Genomic DNA, 19,557 nt, shown 5'->3' on the forward strand with positions numbered 1-19,557 from the left:
CAGTGCCCTGGCTTGGCAAGGAAGAACTGCCTTTCTGAGGCACCAGAGAGTCAGAGTGTCAGCTTGCAGGGACAGGGAGCCCCACCCAGGGAGGAGCCAGTGCAGTGGGGCCAGCAGCCCTGCAAAGCACTAGCACCGCTAGTGGGGAGCAGCCACACCCCCTGCCTCTCCTGCCCAGCATGGTGAGGGGGGAGCCAGGGGGCACATGGGGGCTGCTGGGCTGCAGCCTGAGCAGGCCTGCCCCCTGGCTCCCCCGTCACTGTGCTCGGGTTCTGCGGCTTCCGGGCGTGTGAGCCGCTGCTGCCCCTCCTGGAGCAGGCTCAGGGCCCCGTTCCCCAGCGGTGGCGGCTCACATGCCCAGGCGTCGCAGAGCGTGAGCGCAGCAAAGGGGAAGCCGGGGGCGCATGGGAGCTGCTGCCCTAATGCATCCGCTGCAGCCTGCAGGAGCCCCTGGGGGGGGCACCAGGCTTCAGCCTGCACAGGAGGGGTGGGGGACATGGCTGCCCCTGCTAGCGGAGCCACCATCTTTACAGGCCTGCTGCCCCCCTGCACTGCACCAGCTCCTCTATGGCTGGGGCTTGCCGTCACCACAAGTGGGACGCTCTGGCTCTCCGATGCCTCCAGAAGGCGGCTCTGACAAAGACAGTGAGTGGACTCAGAGTGGAGTGGGGAGGGCTCATGGCAGGGCTGTGCACTCTCCAGGGGAGTTCAGGGAGTAGGGAGGGGGGAACCTGGTCTGGGGAGCAGCCGTTGGCTTGTTGGAGTGGTTCATAAGCTCGGAAATTGCTGTTCCCTATGTCCCCAAATTGAAGGATAGGTAAGGCATTCTCTCCCTTTCTTTTATAATCTAGTGAACATTTGAAGTGTATTCCTTTGAAGTGTATTGCTGGATAAAGTTTTTCTCCCCTCCTGTTTGTGCAGATGCTATGCTGTCTCCCTACTACTCTGGTCAATTTGTTGCTCCTAGTGGAATTCTGCACCACTGTGCATGTGCAGAATTTATGTCCCCCACAGAATTCTTTGCTTCCCTGCAGAAAAAATGATTTTTGGATGGGATGCAAAAGAAAGCCTATTTCTTGGCCATGCGCCTAGGGCGCGAAAAACTCTAGCGCCGGTCCTGACTGCATGGCTGAAGCCCTGAGCCCCAGCGCCCCCCACAGGAATGAAGCCTCGAGCTCCAAGCTTGGTGCCCCTGCAGGGCTAAAGCTTAGAGCCCTGGTGCCACCCAGGGGGCCATGGACCCCCACTTGAGACGGGCTATTGGTGCAGTTTTGAACTTCTTGTCATTTTTATATTCGTGCAACTCTTCAATGACTATCAACAGTTAAGCAGGAGCTTACAAATTTTATGCATCTGTATTATACTGTATTGTGTGATACTCTACAGTTCTCAGAGCAGACTTTCTTCTTCTAAACAGCACTGAGCACACTGTTGTCCAATAAATAAATAATAGCAAACAGGAATAGAGTTGGCCCATCTGAGGAAGTACTAAACTATGCCATTCCTTCCTAATGGTGCAGTTTGAGAAAACCTTGTAGGACTGCCACTAAAACTTACAAACATCAGATTCCAGTACTAGCAGAGTATACAGACATCATTTCCATATCTGGCAGCCCTCTAGCTTTGGGTTGGTGAATTTAGCACTTGAAGCTGTGAGGTATATTTGTGTGTCAATTAATCCTATTAAACCATTCATTTTAGAAACTTCTGAAAACCCATCAATTCTGCCAAGCTATCTTCAACATTAGTAACTATAACACTCCTCTTTGTTCACCTTCACAGCACTTGTTCACAGTGTTTGCATCATTTTATTGCCAGTGCTTAGAGTCAAGTGAGTTGCACAGGGATGAAGACCTGACCAAACCAAAGGAGAGAGCTGTGGGGTGATGATTCCTGGTGAAGGGGCATATTAATAACAATTTCCACTTGCCTTATCCAGAGATAGGGAGAGCAAATGAAGCAAAGGAGAATGCATAAGAGGAGAGACATAAAACAGGGAAAAAGAGAAGGAAACGGAGAAATAATGGGCAGCGGAAAAGAAAGGAGCTAGACAACATGAAGAAGACAAACAAAGATAACAGGATAAAGGGAAAAGAGAAATCATCGGTTAAGAAGTACTAGATGAGATGGGGGGGGAAAGAGGCAAAAGAAATAAGATAGTGGAGGGAAAAGAAGAGGAAATTAGGAGGAAAAAATCCCCCAGACAACAGATGGAAGAGAAAAACAAGAAAAAAGGTCAAAATGAAAGAAACAAGATAAGCATTTATTAAGCCAATTCATACATTCAGAAGTGTAGGAGCTTTTGGGGATAAGAGAGGCTCAAGCACCTGAGAAAGAAGAATGTAATGACACTTTGGTTTCTGCTTTAGAAAAAATGTCCTGGGAAGAGTGTCCTGGACTTAAACCATAAGGAGTCATCTTTGGTCACAAGATGCCAGTGTGTAAGTATCTTCTTCCCATAACTCAAATTCTTTGCCTGAACAAAATAACTAGTAAGAAATGAAAGAGGAGACCATGGGTTCAATTCCCAATAGCAAAATATATCCAGTAACTGAATCCTTTAGACATATATAAAAAGCAGATTGTTGATTTAACATCTCCAAAACATTCACCTCCATACAGCTATAAGTTTTTGTATGTACGTTTTGTAAAAGTACATGAATGTAGTCAATATTAGTAAGGCCTATAACTGAAAATCAGAATTCTGTGATAAACAGTCAGATTCTTCAGCAAGCAACTGTATGAACATCATTTTGGAAAACAAACCAACAAATACATTACAAAGTTGCCACTCACACCCACTTCTGTATCTCAGTTGCTTATCTCATCCCTGTATACTGTTCCTGTTGTAATTCTCCAGCAAGGAAGCACCATTCTTACAAATCTGCTGTTACTCTGCCCTTGTCTACTAGTTTCTGGTTTTGTTAGAGGCAAAACAGAAACACAGTCCATAGGGAGACGCAGAGGACGGAGGCAGTGGGTGGGTAGGTGGACATGCAGGTATAGTGTTTCCTTGTAGGTTGAAACTGCCAGTGTCTGGGAGCCTGTACATTCTTTCTTCCCCCTCCCAAAGAGTGGGAGTTCCTAGTGCCAGCACATACTCATTCCTTCTCTAGCTCAAAAATTGAGGGGGGGGGGAAACCAGTGACACATTTTGACAGTTTCTGTGGTGTGGGGATTTTGTGATTAGGGACCTAAGTGGATAGAGTCAATGTCTGGATAATCAAGGAGAACAATGATTAATAGGTACTATGGTTATTCAGTTAAATTTTCAGAAGATTAAAATTATGCTTTCATAAATTACAAAAGCCAGAGGGACTATTGTGATCATCTAGTCTGACCTCCTATATAGCACAGGCCATTCCTGAATTAGTTCTTTTTTCTATTGGTAAAACCCTCCACCACAGTAACTCTCATAATGGATTTTCTGATCTCAAGTTAGTTCCCTGCTGGCAGGCAGCTGTTACCTTCCACAGAGTGATCATCAAGTTCATTTGCACAGTGAAGGGGAGGTTCTCACTCTCCTTTAATGGTGCTAATGAAAAGGCAAGCACAGATCAGTGTTCCAGAGTATCTTCCTCATTCTGTAGTTCTGCAGCAACAACTCATTCCCCTTAGTCTGTGACTGTAGTGGTGGGTGCCTGCCTGTTCCCTAGGGAACTCGGCAGGGTGCTTGCCTCAATTTCTGCACTACTTGCACTGCTTCACTGCAGCTGCCTCCTGATGGCTTTTCAAAAGCTTCAGCAGAAATCTTTCTTCTGGGACCTGGGCCAGAAAGTGTGGGCTAGGCCCAGGAGGGCAGTGAAACTGCAACAGTTCAGAATATAAATCACAGTATTGAAAACTCTAAGCATTCAAAAATCATGCGACAAGCCACGAAAATTATGAGATCAGCCTAAAAATCATGAGTTTTCCAAAATAATAAATGCTGAGTTTTGTTTGCTTTATTTTTCAGTCTTTAGAGGAAACCAACTCCCACTCCAAAGTCCATGTAATCATTTCAAGTTCAAAATTCAATCTGAAACACACATTCAAAAATATGAGCCTCCCTGCTGGCTGCCCAGAGAAGGGCTGTACTTACCCTCCTGGAATGCAGGACCCACTCTTCTAGGGCTATCTTGTCTCCCCGCCCTTCCCCATTCAGGGCTGGTCTACACTAGGGGAGGGGATCGAGTCGAAGTATCTTAGATCGAGTTACCTACCATCCTCATGGAGCGGGATCAACGTCCACGGCTCCCCCTGTCGACTCCGCTACCGCCATTCGCGTTGGTGGAGTTCCGGAGTCAACAGGAGCACCTTCGGAGATCAATATATCGTGTCTAGATGAGACGCGATATATCAAATCCCGAGAAATCAATTGCTACCCACCGATACGGCAAGTAGTGAAGACTTGGCCTCAGTCTTCTCGCCCACTCACATTCTCCCTTCATGGTCCCTCACAGGCACCTGTCCTGAGCTCACCCCCTTGATTCACCTGCCTGGACATTTTCTCTCTCTTACCCTTTACAGTATCCATACCCTCATACTTACCCTGTTTCCACTGAAAGCCCCCTTAACCTTCCTCAGTTCTCCACATTCCTCTGCAACTTTCAGCCTCTCCTGCCTCCCACATTCTCCTATCCTGAGTTGTGTTTGGGGGAGGCTAGGACTAAACCCAGATTTTTGTTTAATTGTAAGAGGTAGAGAGGGCTGGGTTGGGCCTGAGTTCAGGTTACAACCCAGTTCTGGTTTGGGAAGGGTTGTTGCCTAGTTCTGATTTGGGGAGGTTGTGTTTGGGTTTAGGGGTTAGTTCTGGTTTGGGGGTTGGTTCTGGAAGGCTTAAGTTCATTCCAGAGCCTGGTGCTGGGTCGGCTCTGATCCCAGTTATGGTTCAGGGAAGCTCTGGGACAGTTCTGTTGGGGACCCAACTAAGTATAGGGATTGGGATTGGTTTGGGGCTCAATTCCAAGCGATTGTATCTCAGTGTTGAGTCATGGAGGCTGTGGCGTAGTTCTGGTTGTGGTCCAGGAAGGCTGTAGTTTGGTTTTGTGCGGGGTCTGGATCGGGGAAGCTCTGGCCCAGTTCTGGTTGGGATCTGGCTCAGGAAGGCTGGGGTCTGGCTGGGAGAGGTTGTGGCTCAGTTCTGATTGAGGTCTGGCTCAGGGAGGGTTGAAAATTTCCCATGAACTGGAAATTTCAAATTCCAGCCAGTTTTAATAGTATGGGCATATTTACTATGGAGAAGCAGCAAAGAATCCTGTGGCACCTTATAGACTAACAGACGTTTTGGAGCATGAGCTTTCGTGGGTGAATACCCACTTCCTCAGATGCATGTCTGTTAGTCTATAAGGTGCCACAGGATTCTTTGCTGCTTTTACAGATCCAGACTAACACGGCTACCCTCTGATACTTACTATGGAGAGACAGTTGCAACCTTAATTTGTGAAGAAAGTACTATCTCCTATAATTAAGTAATATTTTTGCACTATATCTTTGGCTTGGATAATTGGTTTGGCCTGAAAATTGTTAGATTTACTCTGAAAGCAAAGGAATTTTTTTCTGCAATTTTTTTTACACTGATTTTAGTGGAAGGAGGAACAGGCATTATACATATGTGTGACAGGTAGGTCTTCTTTCTTTGGTTGGCTGCAGTTTAGAAAGAATATGAGAGTCCTTGTTTTGCTGACAGCTAACAGAACCACATTTAGGTCAAGTGGTAGGATCTAGGATCTTACCCATGCTCTGCAGGTTTATGTGATTTAATGTAGATAAGATTGCAATCGCAGTTTCATTAGAAGATTGACTTTGATCTTCCATGTAATTCCAAAAGAGAAAATAAATAGAAAAATCCTCAAGCTTTCAAGTCTTTAGGGTTAAATGCTCCACTGAAGTTATCTGGAGCATTTGGATTAAATTGTTTATGGATTTATTGAGATTAAACACTTATAAAATGTTTCCTTTTTGAATGCTTGCAAGGCATATAATGTTTCTTTGTGTACCTCCAGCTACCTAATCACAAAATTTAAATATAGGTAGATTTTGGCACTGACTCATGCAAGAGGCAGTTTTCAAGGAAAGCAATTGCAAACTGTTTTTATAATTGTTATTATGTCCAAATTAGACCCAATTCTTTCTGTCATAAATCTGACAGATCAAATCAAACCCATGATAATGGAGAATATTTTCATCATTGACCTCCAAACCAGTCAGAGACACTTTTTAAAAGTGAAATGAAAGGCTAGGATCTGGTAAAAATGACTTCACTTTTAATATCACTTTGGCCTGGAGGGAATATAATGTGAATAGGACCATTTTCCAGATGGGGTAGCTGAAGAACAAAGGCTTTCAGTGACTTGCCAAAAGATGACATAGGAAGTTAGTGCATGAGCCAAGAACAGAATTCTGATCTGGAGGTGATAGACCACATTGTATCTGTTAGGTCACCTTGTCACCCATTGAGCTTCAAATATGTGTACTTAGGCCAAGTATGAAACTGAGCTAAAGATGCTCTCACACATCTGTATAAAGTGTTTTGAGATCTATGGAAGTAAAAGCACTATATGAATGAAAAGCCTTGTTGTCAGCAGACATTTTTTCACTTGGGGTAACTAGACATAGAGATTTACTAGCTTGGCTGGGAAGTCTTCTGGCCTAGTGCATTAGACACTAATTTAGAAACCTGGTTGAAGTCTTGACTCTGACACTTAATTTGCAATTTTTTGGAACAGTTTTTTTTTAACCAACTTCTTTTCACGGTGAATTTGGCTGTGCTGTCCATGGAAGTATAACTGATTTAGCTATATAGTAAACATTGAATGTATCTGTCTTTCAAATTATTCATCCAGAATTTCTTACTGGGAGTTTTTTGGTTATTTGTTATTCATTATTTCTATTCTAGTATGTATATGTTCAAATAACACAGTTACAGTATCTGAACACTTTCTAGTAGTGCAATAAAGTAACATGAATAGCTGTCAAATGTGGTTTGTTTTTATTCTTTCATCATCTCCCCGGAAGGAAAGTTGTGTGTGCATCAAAGTATTTTGGGTTTTTAGGTTGTTTTGGGCATTTATGTGCATGTTGCTCTGTATTGACATTATATAAGGCAAGGTCACAGAACCGTGTTTTGCACTTGGAGCAGAAAGTGGGGAGGTTTGTGATGGTCGTTAGTTCCTGTGAGAGTTTATTCCACAGTTTCAGATCGACCCCTATTTGTTTTCTGTGAGGCCTGCAGAAATCTTGACAATGCTGGTGTGACAGTGTTGAGACCACTTCCTATCATGCTGACCAATACTGTCTCATTGTTTCCTTGTACTCTCTCACCAATCTGTCTGTATCCATCTTGTCTCCTGTCTTAAATTTGGATAGTAAGCTTACCGAGGCTAGGATTGTCTTTTTGTTTTGATTACACTCAGCACCTAGCACAACAGGGTCCTAGGTGCTACAATAAAACAAATAATAAATAATAATTTCCCCTTGTTTATTAACTTTAATTCATCCAGTGATGAAGCAGAAACATTCCTGTGTGACTGAGTGATCCCACTCAGACTGGCATTTATTTGCCTAAAGTATTTGGCAAATACTTCAGAATAGCAAACATGTTTTTTTAGAAATCAGGATCAGTTTGTAAATAGCTAATTACCAGAAAAAGAGTTAAACTTTCAACAAATACCATTAATAACAAATAATTCAAATATTTCTTGCAGTATTGAAAGTGAACTACAACACAAGAAGTCTACTCTGGTTTACTTTCAACAGTGCACATATGGATAGAAAGCAAAATGCTATATTGAATAATACATGTTTTTCTATATATTTAGGATAAAAATAGCAATTATTTTCATGCATAACCTCTTTGTCACCTTTGTATTTCATATTATTAATTTATATATATATTTACATTAATTTATATATATTTGATATATATATCAAATCCACCAGCAGAAAATGTTTCCCTTGAGTCATTGCTATTCATTAATTATGCATGCTATGAAACCAAAATTGCCACACTTGCCATGAAGAATTAAAAACTTGTATGAACAATACTAAAAGTGTAATTTTCCCAAATGGAAAAGAAAACAATCTGCATTTTGAATGTATAAACATTTTATGGATACTATAGGATTGAATACATTACCACTAAAGTATTAAAGTAATGAATAACAGAAACCCGTAACAGCTAAGAATTATTAAAATTATAAAAAAAAATGTTGTAGATCTATGCTAGCCACAAATCTGTTGTACTCTGACTACAATGGTTTTCTAAATATTTAGCTGGTTTTAATAAATGAACCATGAGACCAATTCCACATCAGCAAAAAATATTGTGCTCTTTTTTTAAAAATCCCTCTTATTTTGACTGAAGGAAATAGAGAAGGCTTAATATGAAATATATTAAGCAATAGTGGAAATTTGTTCTTATGCCATACAATTAAAAAAAAATTAACTGAAAGAAAAAGTAGTTCTCTTACAAACAGGATGGATTGATTTAAATCAAGACAATTTAAATCACCAAGTGGAAAACCTGAATTTAAATAATAAATTTTAATCAACTTCTCCACTTGTACTTTCAGTTTTCTAAAGAAAGGTGTATGCCCATTGATTTTAACCATTAAAACACGTTGATTTACACTATACCTATATACAGGTAATATAGTATCTGATGTATGTTTAGTTGCAGCACTGTTGGTGGTACTAGTTGATGATCTGACGTTATAGACATTGCAGATGATGGGCATCCATAACTCCTTAGGTCTAAGATGGACCCTGAAACAAAATGGTTTAAAAAAGAAGTCATTCTTACTCACTGAGTATTACACAACGCCCTGCTTTTTAAAAAAAACAGTAAAATGAAAGATTCCTCCTACTGCAGCTATTTGTACCACTGTTTAAATGCTATCATTTATTCTACACCCAGTTTTACAGGGAAAATAATTAATAAATCATAAGTATTATCTAAATCTATTTAAACCCTTATCTATAGCAACACACCAAACAGCTTGACAAAACAAAACATTTTTTAAATGTTAAAAATTCATAAATGCCTAATAAAAACTTTACTTCCAAACAGGAAATCTTCACCTAGTATGTTTGATTATACTGAGCAATAAAGAATCACTTCAGAATGCCAGCAGTAACAGTAAAAATGTAATTGACAAATACTCCCACAATAAACTAACATACTAATTATATTTAAAATGCAAACATTTTGAAATTTGCAAGTAATCCACACAAAACACACATTTATGACAATCTAAATAATCACTTACTGGAATAGTAAAACATGGTAGGCACTCCGTAAGAATGGTGCAAAAATGAGTTGTCTATTTAACCGGTTGATCCAGATTGTTCAGACATGTCCGTATCATCATTTTCAAAGTCATTGTCTTCTGAGGAGCATTTTTCATAATGTTTTATTCTGAGAACCAGATCTGGCATTGCTTTGTTGCCCTGTTTATATTTGGCATGTGTTCTTTTACCTAGATATACAGAAATTTATTGAAAATAATCCCAAATAGGGTCTTTTTTTACAGCCTACCACCATGGCTGTTTCCCACCCATCCCCCTTCCCAGGTGTTGAAATCAAGGCTAGAGGCTGCACTTTGGAGAATGTTGTCCCTTCTTCCCATAGCGTCCTGCTTTGACACCACTGTTGCTCTTTTCTAGTTGTGCATTCTGCTCCTTCTTCCTTGTTACATACTCACCCGCCCCTACCCCCAGGAAAAGAAAAGAACTAACAACCATCAGTGACTTCTGCTTGTGTAACCCACATGTCTTTTGCACTGCAATATTTTCTTTGTGCGAAAACAGAGAAAGAGGCAGTTGAGAAATTAATGGATTTTTCTTTATATCTCTATGTACACATGCAAGGAGACTGAGCAAGGCCACTTATTTGATGTGTCCAGAACCATCCAGAAGCAAGGGCTGGTCGTTACTGGGCAGTTTGGTGTTTTTTCATGAGCTGGAGAGTAGTTTAAATGCTGCTTGGTATCATAAATATTCATAATTTGAAAACTGAACCAATCAGAGCTCCAAGTAGGGAGAAGCTATAAAACAGGAGTATGAGGCCATCCAGGCAGGCTCAGTGGATTGTCTTGATGAGATACATGATGGTGTCTTCTGGAGTCAGAGGCTAATCCCAATGCTTGTGATGACTTTACCAGTCTCTTGCTTCCAGAAGCACAGTCCATTGGTCTCCATAGGATCAAGCCCTTAATACAGTACATGGCATACTGTGCATATTTATAAAGCTTGACCTCAGAAGTTATGTTTTTCTCCCTGATTCTTTCTTTATATAGAAAAGCATTCTTTAACTCAACATTTCTGATAGAGACTTGGCCATGGACTTATCATATTAATTTATATTTAAATGTTTTGAGAGTTTGTAATATGTTTAGGCCTTAAAATATTTTGTATTACATTCAAGATTTCATTTTAAACAGGTTTAGTTTTTAAAAAGAAACACTTATAATTTAAATAAAAAAATCCAATTTAAACAAAAAACATCTTTTTTTAATTTTTCTTTTTTTAAAAAAAACCATAGATTTTTATCTATCCTGCTTACAAATGGTTGCTATTAAAATATTTACATTTGTTGGGAACAAACATTTCTTTGACATGGTTCATCATGTGTTTATATACAGTGCATGCAGCTGCAAGTGGGCTTTCCAACAGCAGTTCATATTTTAAGTTCATGTCCTGTTGGTATTTTCCATCTAGTTTATCTAGATAAGACTATGTTAAACATGAAATTGTCTTAGAAGTAATTGTAAGCAATGTCAAAATACACTACCCTATCTTGATTGCTTTTCTTCTTGTTGTTCATAGTTTACATACATTAAAAGTTTGTCCATTATTCCAAGGATAACGTAAAATCAACAAATCCTTCTCCATCAGCTGCCCTATGGATAGAATTCAGAGATCAACTGTACTTTTTGATTATTGAACTGATGGGATAATGTGTGTGTCATTTGCAGTAAGTCTATTTTAATGGCCAAAGAGTAGATTTAACAATATTTTTTTCGTCTCCATTCAGAATGAAATTCACACCTATGTCTAGGTCCAGCACAAGGCCTATGAACCCCTTAAGTCCTCCAAATAGCATTGTAGTGATGCATGGGCTTTGTGCTGACCTGCACAGAGGTAAATTTTACCTATAGTGTAGTAAGGTTAGGAATCCTGATATACTTAACTTTACTACCATGAGTAGTCACCTTGTAATCCGAGTAAAGTTAATATATATGTAAACATTTGCCGGAGCAGGGCCTAAGAAACTAAGCTAACTAGACAATAATTAATACAGTTCATGCAGGGTCAACAATCATAGGCAAAGGGTGAAAATATTTTTGGGGTAGGGGGCGGGGGCTGGGCCTGGCTCTGTCCTGGCTCCAAGGATGGGGGTTTTGGAGAGCAAGCCCACTCATCATTGGCAAAAGCAGCAAAGCAAACCTGTCTGGCCCTGCATTCACCTAGGCCAGTGGCAACTCTGTCCTATCCTGTGGGGTTTCTCCTAGGGGGTGGCAGAACAATCCCTGGCAACAGCAGCTCTGTCCTGTCCCACAATGGTGGCCTGGGCTCGTCCCGCTCTGGCTCATTGGCACTCACCTCAAGGAGGAGTCTTGAGGGGCCCACTACAACGTCATGTGGTGGGCATCTGGGCTTCACCTGCTGAGCTGTGCATGCATGCTGGGGTTGGGGAATTGTGCAGTTTGGGGGGTGAACACCCACTAGCTGCTTGCATCAACAAACAGTTTCAAGCTCTTAAAAGTTCTCATTACAGCCCTTAGTTTATATGATTTTAAAACTTTTCAAATACTTTGAAATCTGGAGATTTCTGTGAGTGAATAAAATATGTGTGAATGAATAAGAGAATGTTCTCTCATCCAATTTCATCCTACTCCTTTCAAAGGACTAAACGGGATCATGGTTTCAGCAGTAATATTGCAGAAGAATGAAGACGTAGACACACCAGAACTCATGGGGGCTGTAATTTCACCAACTTCCACCAGTGCTTCACCAAGCTAGTATAGGCCAAGGGAAAGCAATGGCACGATACCTTCTTAAAACTTTTTAAAACTTTAAAAAGACAAAAAGGGTCACTTTAATGTAAAAAAGCCTGGGAGATTAAGGAACCGTATTGTGATAAATAATTACAAAGTGCCTACTAGATTACATAGAGCTGCAGATCCATCATTACACAGATCCTTGAAACTTCCCTCTACCCTCCTCCCCCCACAACTGGCATGAAGGAGCTGTGGCTGGCATGAGGCTGTCAACTGGCATGAAGGAAGCTGCAGAGTTGCTGCACGCTTTGGCCCTGTTTTGGGGGTGATGGATTTCACCCAGCTGCTTCATATTTAATTGACAGAGAGCCTGAATGTACTGGTTCCAGTAGGATGCAATAAATTTCTCCCACAGGCCAGTCCTACCTAGATGGATGATAAACTTTTTGGGAGATCAAAGGAGGATGCTCTTCTCAATCCTGGTATGAAGTGGGGGTGGAGGAAAATGAAGAACAAAGAAAAGTCACAGAGAGGAATAATGACATGAGTTTACTGCTACCAACTTTTAACCTTTATAATTTAGATTAAATGGCCTGTAGTTGTGCAGCTTTCCATAGCTGCAACTTCACAAAAAAGTAAATTATTTTCTTTTATTTTCAGCTATTTCCCTCCGCTAAATGTCATTCAACCACAACTATAATTTGGATGTGACTTAATATTGATGGAAATGTGCACTGACTGACTAGCCTAGGAAATAAGAGACTCTATCCTTGGTAGAGAAAGATCAAATAGATGGAGCCCAGTGACCTTGCCCGTGTAGGGGATGCCAAGTACAGTAGGACTGCCTCCTGTTTTTCTGAAGGATGAATTATATTGAAGTTGCATACATACACACAACTGTGTATGTGCGCACATATGCAGCGATCCCAGAGTCCTTATATGTTGTTGTTGATGTATTTAATATTTTACAGTACCCAAAGGAGTGCTAGGCACCTCACAATACTAATAGGAGGTCTTGGTCCATGACTATGGCTCCTAGGCACTACAGTAATACAAATGAAAACTAATAATATAATAGGAATTCCTGTTCCCTGCCACGAAGAGCTTACAGCCTGATCTCAGATATAATATAGTCAGTGGTTACAGAAACAGCAGGAAAGAAGAGCAGGAATTAGCTTAATAAATCATTTACTTTTCCAGTTCATTTTTTATCTCATGAGTGAACTGCTCATTTATATGGAAGGAGGGAGGTATGTTTGGACAATGGAACTGAAGCTGGGAGTTGGTATAGGAGAAAGGCAGAAAACTGACTTGTGGATGGAGGATGGTGTGAGGGAATATATTAACAGGAGCAGAATGTCCTAACTTTGGATTGTAAATTACGAACTTAATGCACATGGCTATACAATTTTTATTTAATAGCAATGTGAATTTAGGGGCTTTTGTTATTGTTGTTTTACACACTGGGGGGCTCCCATATTGCATTTCTTTGTTATAAGACTACTCCTACTCCTGTGAAAGCCACTGATTTCAGTTGCTCAAAGAACAGGGCAAAATCCTGATGTCTTTACTTAAAAATATCTTCTACTGTCTTTAAAATTTCAATGGCAGTTTTACCAGAGTAAGCTCTTCAGGATTTCATTCTTAATACAACAACTTATTGATAGACTACACAAATAATAATATTCAGGTGATATAAAGACAGATATGCATTGAGATGTCATACGAAGTTTTACCTGCATGCAAAATTTCACAAACATGACATCTCATATATGCCCTGTCATTAACTTTAACTTAACATGACCAGAATCAAGTTTCTCCTTATATCTCCCAAGCCATACTCATTCTCTGAATCTCTCTCATTATTGTCATCAGTCATTCAGGCCATAACTTGGGTGTCACAGTCAACTATTCCCTTTCTCTAGATCCACATATCCAGAACATATCTAAATCTTACCTCTTCTTCCTCTACAATGTTTTCAATATGCAATTTTCTCTCTCTTGCACCACTAAAATTATTGTCTAGGACTTAATCATCTCCCATCATGGCAGCTACAACCTTCCCCTCTCTAGTCCTTTTTTACATCCACTTTTGATCACCCTGTTCCATCAAAAATTATGTTGAAAAAAATTATAAGCAAGGCCTGTTACACTGGTCCTGACACCCTCTTCTTTGAATCCCCTTACTCTACTGGTTCCCTGCTCTGACACACAGCATGAAATGCAAGCTTTTTGCCTGCACTTTTAAGCTTTCCAAAAAGATTTCCAAAACTGAAAAGTGTTATGAGACAATTTGATTAGGAAGAAAATTTGACACAAAGGAATGTGAACGATATCTGGGAATTGATCAAGAAAACTTCACTAGATGCCCTAAGACCCATAATTCCAGAACCACAAAAGAAGGGTTTTCTTCAGTTAAAAAAAATTGCTCTGATTAAGAAGAGAAACCAGCAATAATATGTGTGGGAGGAGTTGATAACAATGACTGTATATCAGCAGTTATGAAATACAGATGACTGATAAAGGAAGCTAAATGTACCAATGACAGTTGACACAAGATCCAATGAATTAAAGTATAAACCCATAATTATTGCCCGTCAAGGGAGTTTATGGAAAATATCTTGTCAAACTTGAAATCATTTTTTGATTGCATTAGTTAAGTTGATAAGGGCAACTATTGCAATAATAGATTTCTGCAAGGCATTTAACATAATGTTGCATGATGTTCTAATTTAAAAATTAACACCATACAAAAATAGTTTAGTACAATTTAATGGATTAAATAGATGATAATCCCCATTTAAAATTACTATCTGATGCAAGTGTTTCTAGTTGGGTGCCCAGGGTTTTGTTCTTGGCCCAGTGCTATTTATCAATGATCTGTAAGAAAATTATCTGAGGGGATAGCACACTTTGTTGCTCTTGGAGGCCTATCTCATGGCACAGACATGGCTCCTTGCATTCCTCCATGCACCATCCCTACATCATTGCTCATATTGGCAAAGTTCTGTATGTTATACTGCTTTTTATGTACAAATAGCTTTTCATGTTTTTAAAGAAAAAATACACTTGGTGACTCTAAATTCTATTGGTAGACCTCTAGCAATTTTACAGTGTACTGACACTATACCTAAATTTGATTCTTAAGTCACCTAAGCCATGCCTCCTCTCTTTGTTATTTTATCAGTTTCATGTTTTTAAAATTTTGTATATGTTGGCCTGCTTTCAAGTTCGGGCACCGTTTCTAGTGCTCAACTGATTTTATGACTCTGGTCATCTTGCAGGTGCTGTTCATCTTGTAGCATAGTTTCCATAGCTCGAGTTTCTATTTGCTTGCTCATAGCCAGCTTTTTATCTCAAAAGGAGTTTATGTTGATGGCATTTGGACTACCACTTAGCCTTTGTAAATGTCAATTGTTCTGAGGGTTTCTTGTGGCATGATCTAGGTAATGAACTGTAAAACTGAAAAGCATAACTTAGTACACCTATATGGCATAAATATAGGTAAGTACTTTAAACTCACCTGACACTTACTGACAGTAGGAAGGAGAACTGAATAACCCCATACCAGAGTTCCCCATGCCAGGAGCTCTGTATTTCTCATTTTGTTCCTCTTCCACTGCCCCCTCCCAAAATGTTTTTCTTTCCCCTGGATTGCTAAAAGATGGGGAGACTGTTGGTGCCCTCTTTCTCTCTCTCCCCCACTATGGAGCAGGTTTTGGGAAGTCAGCACTAGAAGGAATTAAGTCTTCTTCATTCTCTTTTTTCTCTGGCTCCCCCTGCTGTTTCTTTCTGTCTGGGAGATAAGTCATTCAGGGTGTTCACATTTTAAACTCCATTGGGATATGGACAGAGCTGAGATGGGGTTGTATGCTGGAAGGTGTTAATGGCTACCGTCAACTGGTTCTTTGATCTATGGAAAATTACAAAGTGGATAAAGAGGATAGGTGTGCTAAGCAGATGTGAGGGGCCCTGTGTGTCCTCCATTCTCCCTTTCCGATTTTTCCAGTTTTCCCCAAAATCTATAGTATTCTGCTCACTGATGCCTGAACATCCCCTGACATTTTTGAATTGATCAAATGCAATGTTCCAAAATTATCATACTACATACAAATAGAGAATGTTGTCAAATTGATTGTAGGGCCTAACTTCACTCAGCCAAAAATCATTGTTGATAAAGTTTGCAGATGACACAAAAATTGGTTGAGTGATAAATAACAAGTACATGTCAGAGCTATCTGGCTTACTTGGTAATCTAGGCTCATTTGAACAACAGAATGTAGGTCACACTTCCAGAATGGGGGACTGAACAGTGAAAAGCCATGACTCTGAAAGACAGTTAGGGGCCTGGTGGATATTCAACTGAACATTAAGCTCCTTTTGTGATGTGGTGGCTAAGGGAGTGTGATCCCCATACTGGATCTGAAGGAGAAATTCTTTAGGCACAATCAGCCTCACCCTGCTACACCTACAGTAGGTTAAAAGGAGTGAATCTAGCTCAGTTAGGCCCTGACCAAGAAGGAGAGCTTATCTTTGGCTCTTACTCAACAAGAAAAGCCTGGCTGGAGTTAGGGAGCTGTGTGGGCCTGCTGGCAGACATAGCCTCCCTGAAGGAAGGTATGTCTACAAGAGGAGCCCAGGGCAGTCGGGAAGAAGTAGCACAAAGTGAATCAGCCCAAGACAGAGTGAAATAGGAAGTGGAACTGAGACACAGCCAAGGGCCTGTGAAGTCAGGCCTTGACTGTCTATTCAAGGGTCCCTGGATCAGAACTCAGTGGAGGAGGGCCTGGGTTCCCCTCCCAGCTGAATGGAGTGGAACTCTCTCCCCCACAACAAAGGGTAAGGACTACTGAACCCCAGAGGGTAAGCATTAATGAATCCAGACTGAGACCACGATCCAATGTGAAGTTGACCAACTATCTGTTGGGATTCTGTGACCCAGTCGGCAGGCAATGTTGCAAGAAGCAGTGCCAGAATGGCTATCAGCAGGAAATACTAGAGAAAAGCTTGTTATGCCATGCCCAGCACCAGGGGACATTCCAGCTGGTGAGTCACATGCTTACAAAGCTCTAATGCTATCTTTGGACGTATAAGCAGGGGAATATTGCATACAAGTAAGGAGGTGATATACCTATTGTACATAGAATCAGAGAATCATAGTACAAATATAGCACAGAAGGCACCCTGAGAGGCCATCCAGACCATTCCCCCATGTTGAGGCAGGACTAAGTATACCTAGACCATCCCTAACAAGTAGTTGTCCAAGCAGATCTTAAAAATTTCAATTGAATGGGATTGTACAACCTCCCATGGGAGCCTATTCCAGTGTTTAGCTATGCTTATAGTTAAAAAGCTTTTCCTCATATCTAACCTAAATCTTTCCTGCTGCAGATTAAGGCAATTACTACTTCTCCTACCTTCAGTGGACACGGAGAACAATTGATCAATGTTCTATTTGCACCAGCCCTTAACACACTTATCAGTCCCCACCCCCACCCCCAGTCTTCTTCTCTCACGACTAAACATATCCAGTTTTTTAACGTTTCCACATAAGTCAGGTTTTCTAAAAATTTTTATCACTTTCGTTTCTCTCCTTGATAAAAGATGTCCACATTTTTCTTAAAGAATGGCATCCAGAACGGGATATAGTACTGCAGCTATGAGGAAGCCTCACCGGTGCGGAGTTGAGAACAATTACCTCCTGTGTCTTAGAACACTCCTGTTAACAGACACCAGAATATTGGCATTTTTTGCAACTGCATCATATTTTTGACCAGTATTCAATTTGTAATCCACTAAAATCCCCAGATCTTTTTCTGCAGTGCTACTGCCTCGCCAATTATTCCCTATTTTGCACTCGTCTTTATCAGGAGCGATGCCAGGGTTTTTGGCGCCCTAAGCGCAGGGCCATTTCGCTGCCCCAAGCACGGCAGCACGCCGCGGGGGAGGCTCTGCCACTCGCCGGTCCCTCGGCTCCCGTGGACCTGCCGCAGGCGTGCCTGTGGATGCTCCACCAGAGCCGCGGGACCAACGGGAGGTCCACCACGCCTGCGGGAGGTCCACCAGAGGAGCCTGCTGCCCTCCCAAATCCTGGTGCCCTAGGCAAGCGCCTAGGTCGGCTAAATGGAAGCGCTGGCCCTGGTCTTTATTGAGTTTCATCTTGTTGATTTCAGACCAGTTCTCCAGTTTGTCAAGGTTCTTTTGACTTCTGATCCTGCCCTCTAAAGTGCTTGCCATTCCTTCCAGCTTGGTGTAAACTACAAATATACATTATAAACATACTCTCCACTCCATTATCAAAGTCATTAACGAAAATATTGAATAGTACTGGACCCAGGACAGACCCCTGCAGAACCCCACTAGATTCACCCTCTCAGTTTGACAGCAAACCATTGATAACTACTCTGAGACTTATGTCGGCAAAACTTATGTCGCTCAGGGATGTGAAAAAACACACCCCTCTGACAAATTTCTCTGGCATAAGTCATAGTGTGCACAGTGCTATGTCAGTGGGAGAGCTTCTCCCGCTGACATAGCTGCCACCTCTTGTTGGGGATGCTTTAATTATGTCATTGGGAGAGCTCTTGCCTGTCGGCATAGAGTGGCTACATGAGATATCTAACAGCAGTGCAGCTGCAAGAGTATATCTTTGCCACTCTAAGGTCTCTAGTGTAGACTTAGCCTGAGTTTGGATTTCCACCAGTCAAGCACTCGTTTTATAGTAATTTTAATCTAGACCACATTTCCCTAGTTTGCTTATGAGAATGTCATGTGAGACTCTGTCAAAAGCATTATTAAAATCAAAACATATCACACCAGCTGCTTCCTCTATCCCCTTAGGCCAGTAACACTGTCAAAGAAGGAAATTAGATTGGTTTGGCAAGATTTGTTCTTGACAAATTTGGGTGGCTATTACTTATCACACTAGTATCTTCTAGGTGCTGGGTCTGGGTCTGGGTCCATCCTAAATCCAATAGACCTTTCACCTGAGAGCTATTTGGCTGGCACTTTCATCCAGGCTCAGCTCTCTGTTGGCCAGGGCAAGGCATACACACATTACATAAAAGATGTTTCTGTTGTATGCGATTTCGACTACATAAGAAGGTCAAATCACCGGATTGTTACCAAAGCCCTGTTTTTCATGTGGAGGTGAAAATCAATGGTAGGGAGGCCATGCCTTAGCATCACCTGGCTCTTTGTGTGCATGTGACCAGGAACCGACTGTCTTGATTCACTTCTGCTCTGGGCATCATTAGTCGATCACTGAGGTCTGCCTGTGGGCAGGATAGTCGTTCTAAGCACCATGAGGTTGGAGATGAGGACCCTTGTCTCTGACTGGTGGAGAGAGATCTCCCTTGACTGGATCTTATGTCAGGCTTGGCCAATCTCTTAGCCCTGTAGTTCCTTCAAGTCCCCATTCCTGGGGACTCCTTGGTGGCTATAAAGCTCTCCATTAGCTGCACTACTTCTGTTAGTATCTCTGGATGGTGTCTCAATACTCATTCTCCCTCTCCACCTGGGAATATTTGCATACATTATTCAACAAGGACTAATTCTGCCACCTGGGATCCTGTTG

At 41.3% G+C, this 19,557-nt stretch overlaps 1 long non-coding RNA gene across 1 annotated transcript in view; it reads right to left on the reverse strand.

Moving 5' to 3' along the window:
* Window positions 1-8,208: 8,208 nt before the first annotated feature.
* Window positions 8,209-19,557, reverse strand: part of LOC115648305 — a 34,677-nt gene continuing 23,328 nt past the window's right edge. The window contains exons 3-4 of the long non-coding RNA XR_003999516.1: window positions 9,249-9,458; window positions 8,209-8,745 (exon numbers count right to left, since the gene is read on the reverse strand). This is a non-coding gene — a long non-coding RNA (uncharacterized LOC115648305). The remainder of the gene's footprint in view (window positions 8,746-9,248; window positions 9,459-19,557) is intronic.

Source organism: Gopherus evgoodei, chromosome 3 (assembly GCF_007399415.2).
Source record: "Gopherus evgoodei ecotype Sinaloan lineage chromosome 3, rGopEvg1_v1.p, whole genome shotgun sequence".
Taxonomy (NCBI): Eukaryota; Metazoa; Chordata; order Testudines; family Testudinidae; genus Gopherus; species Gopherus evgoodei.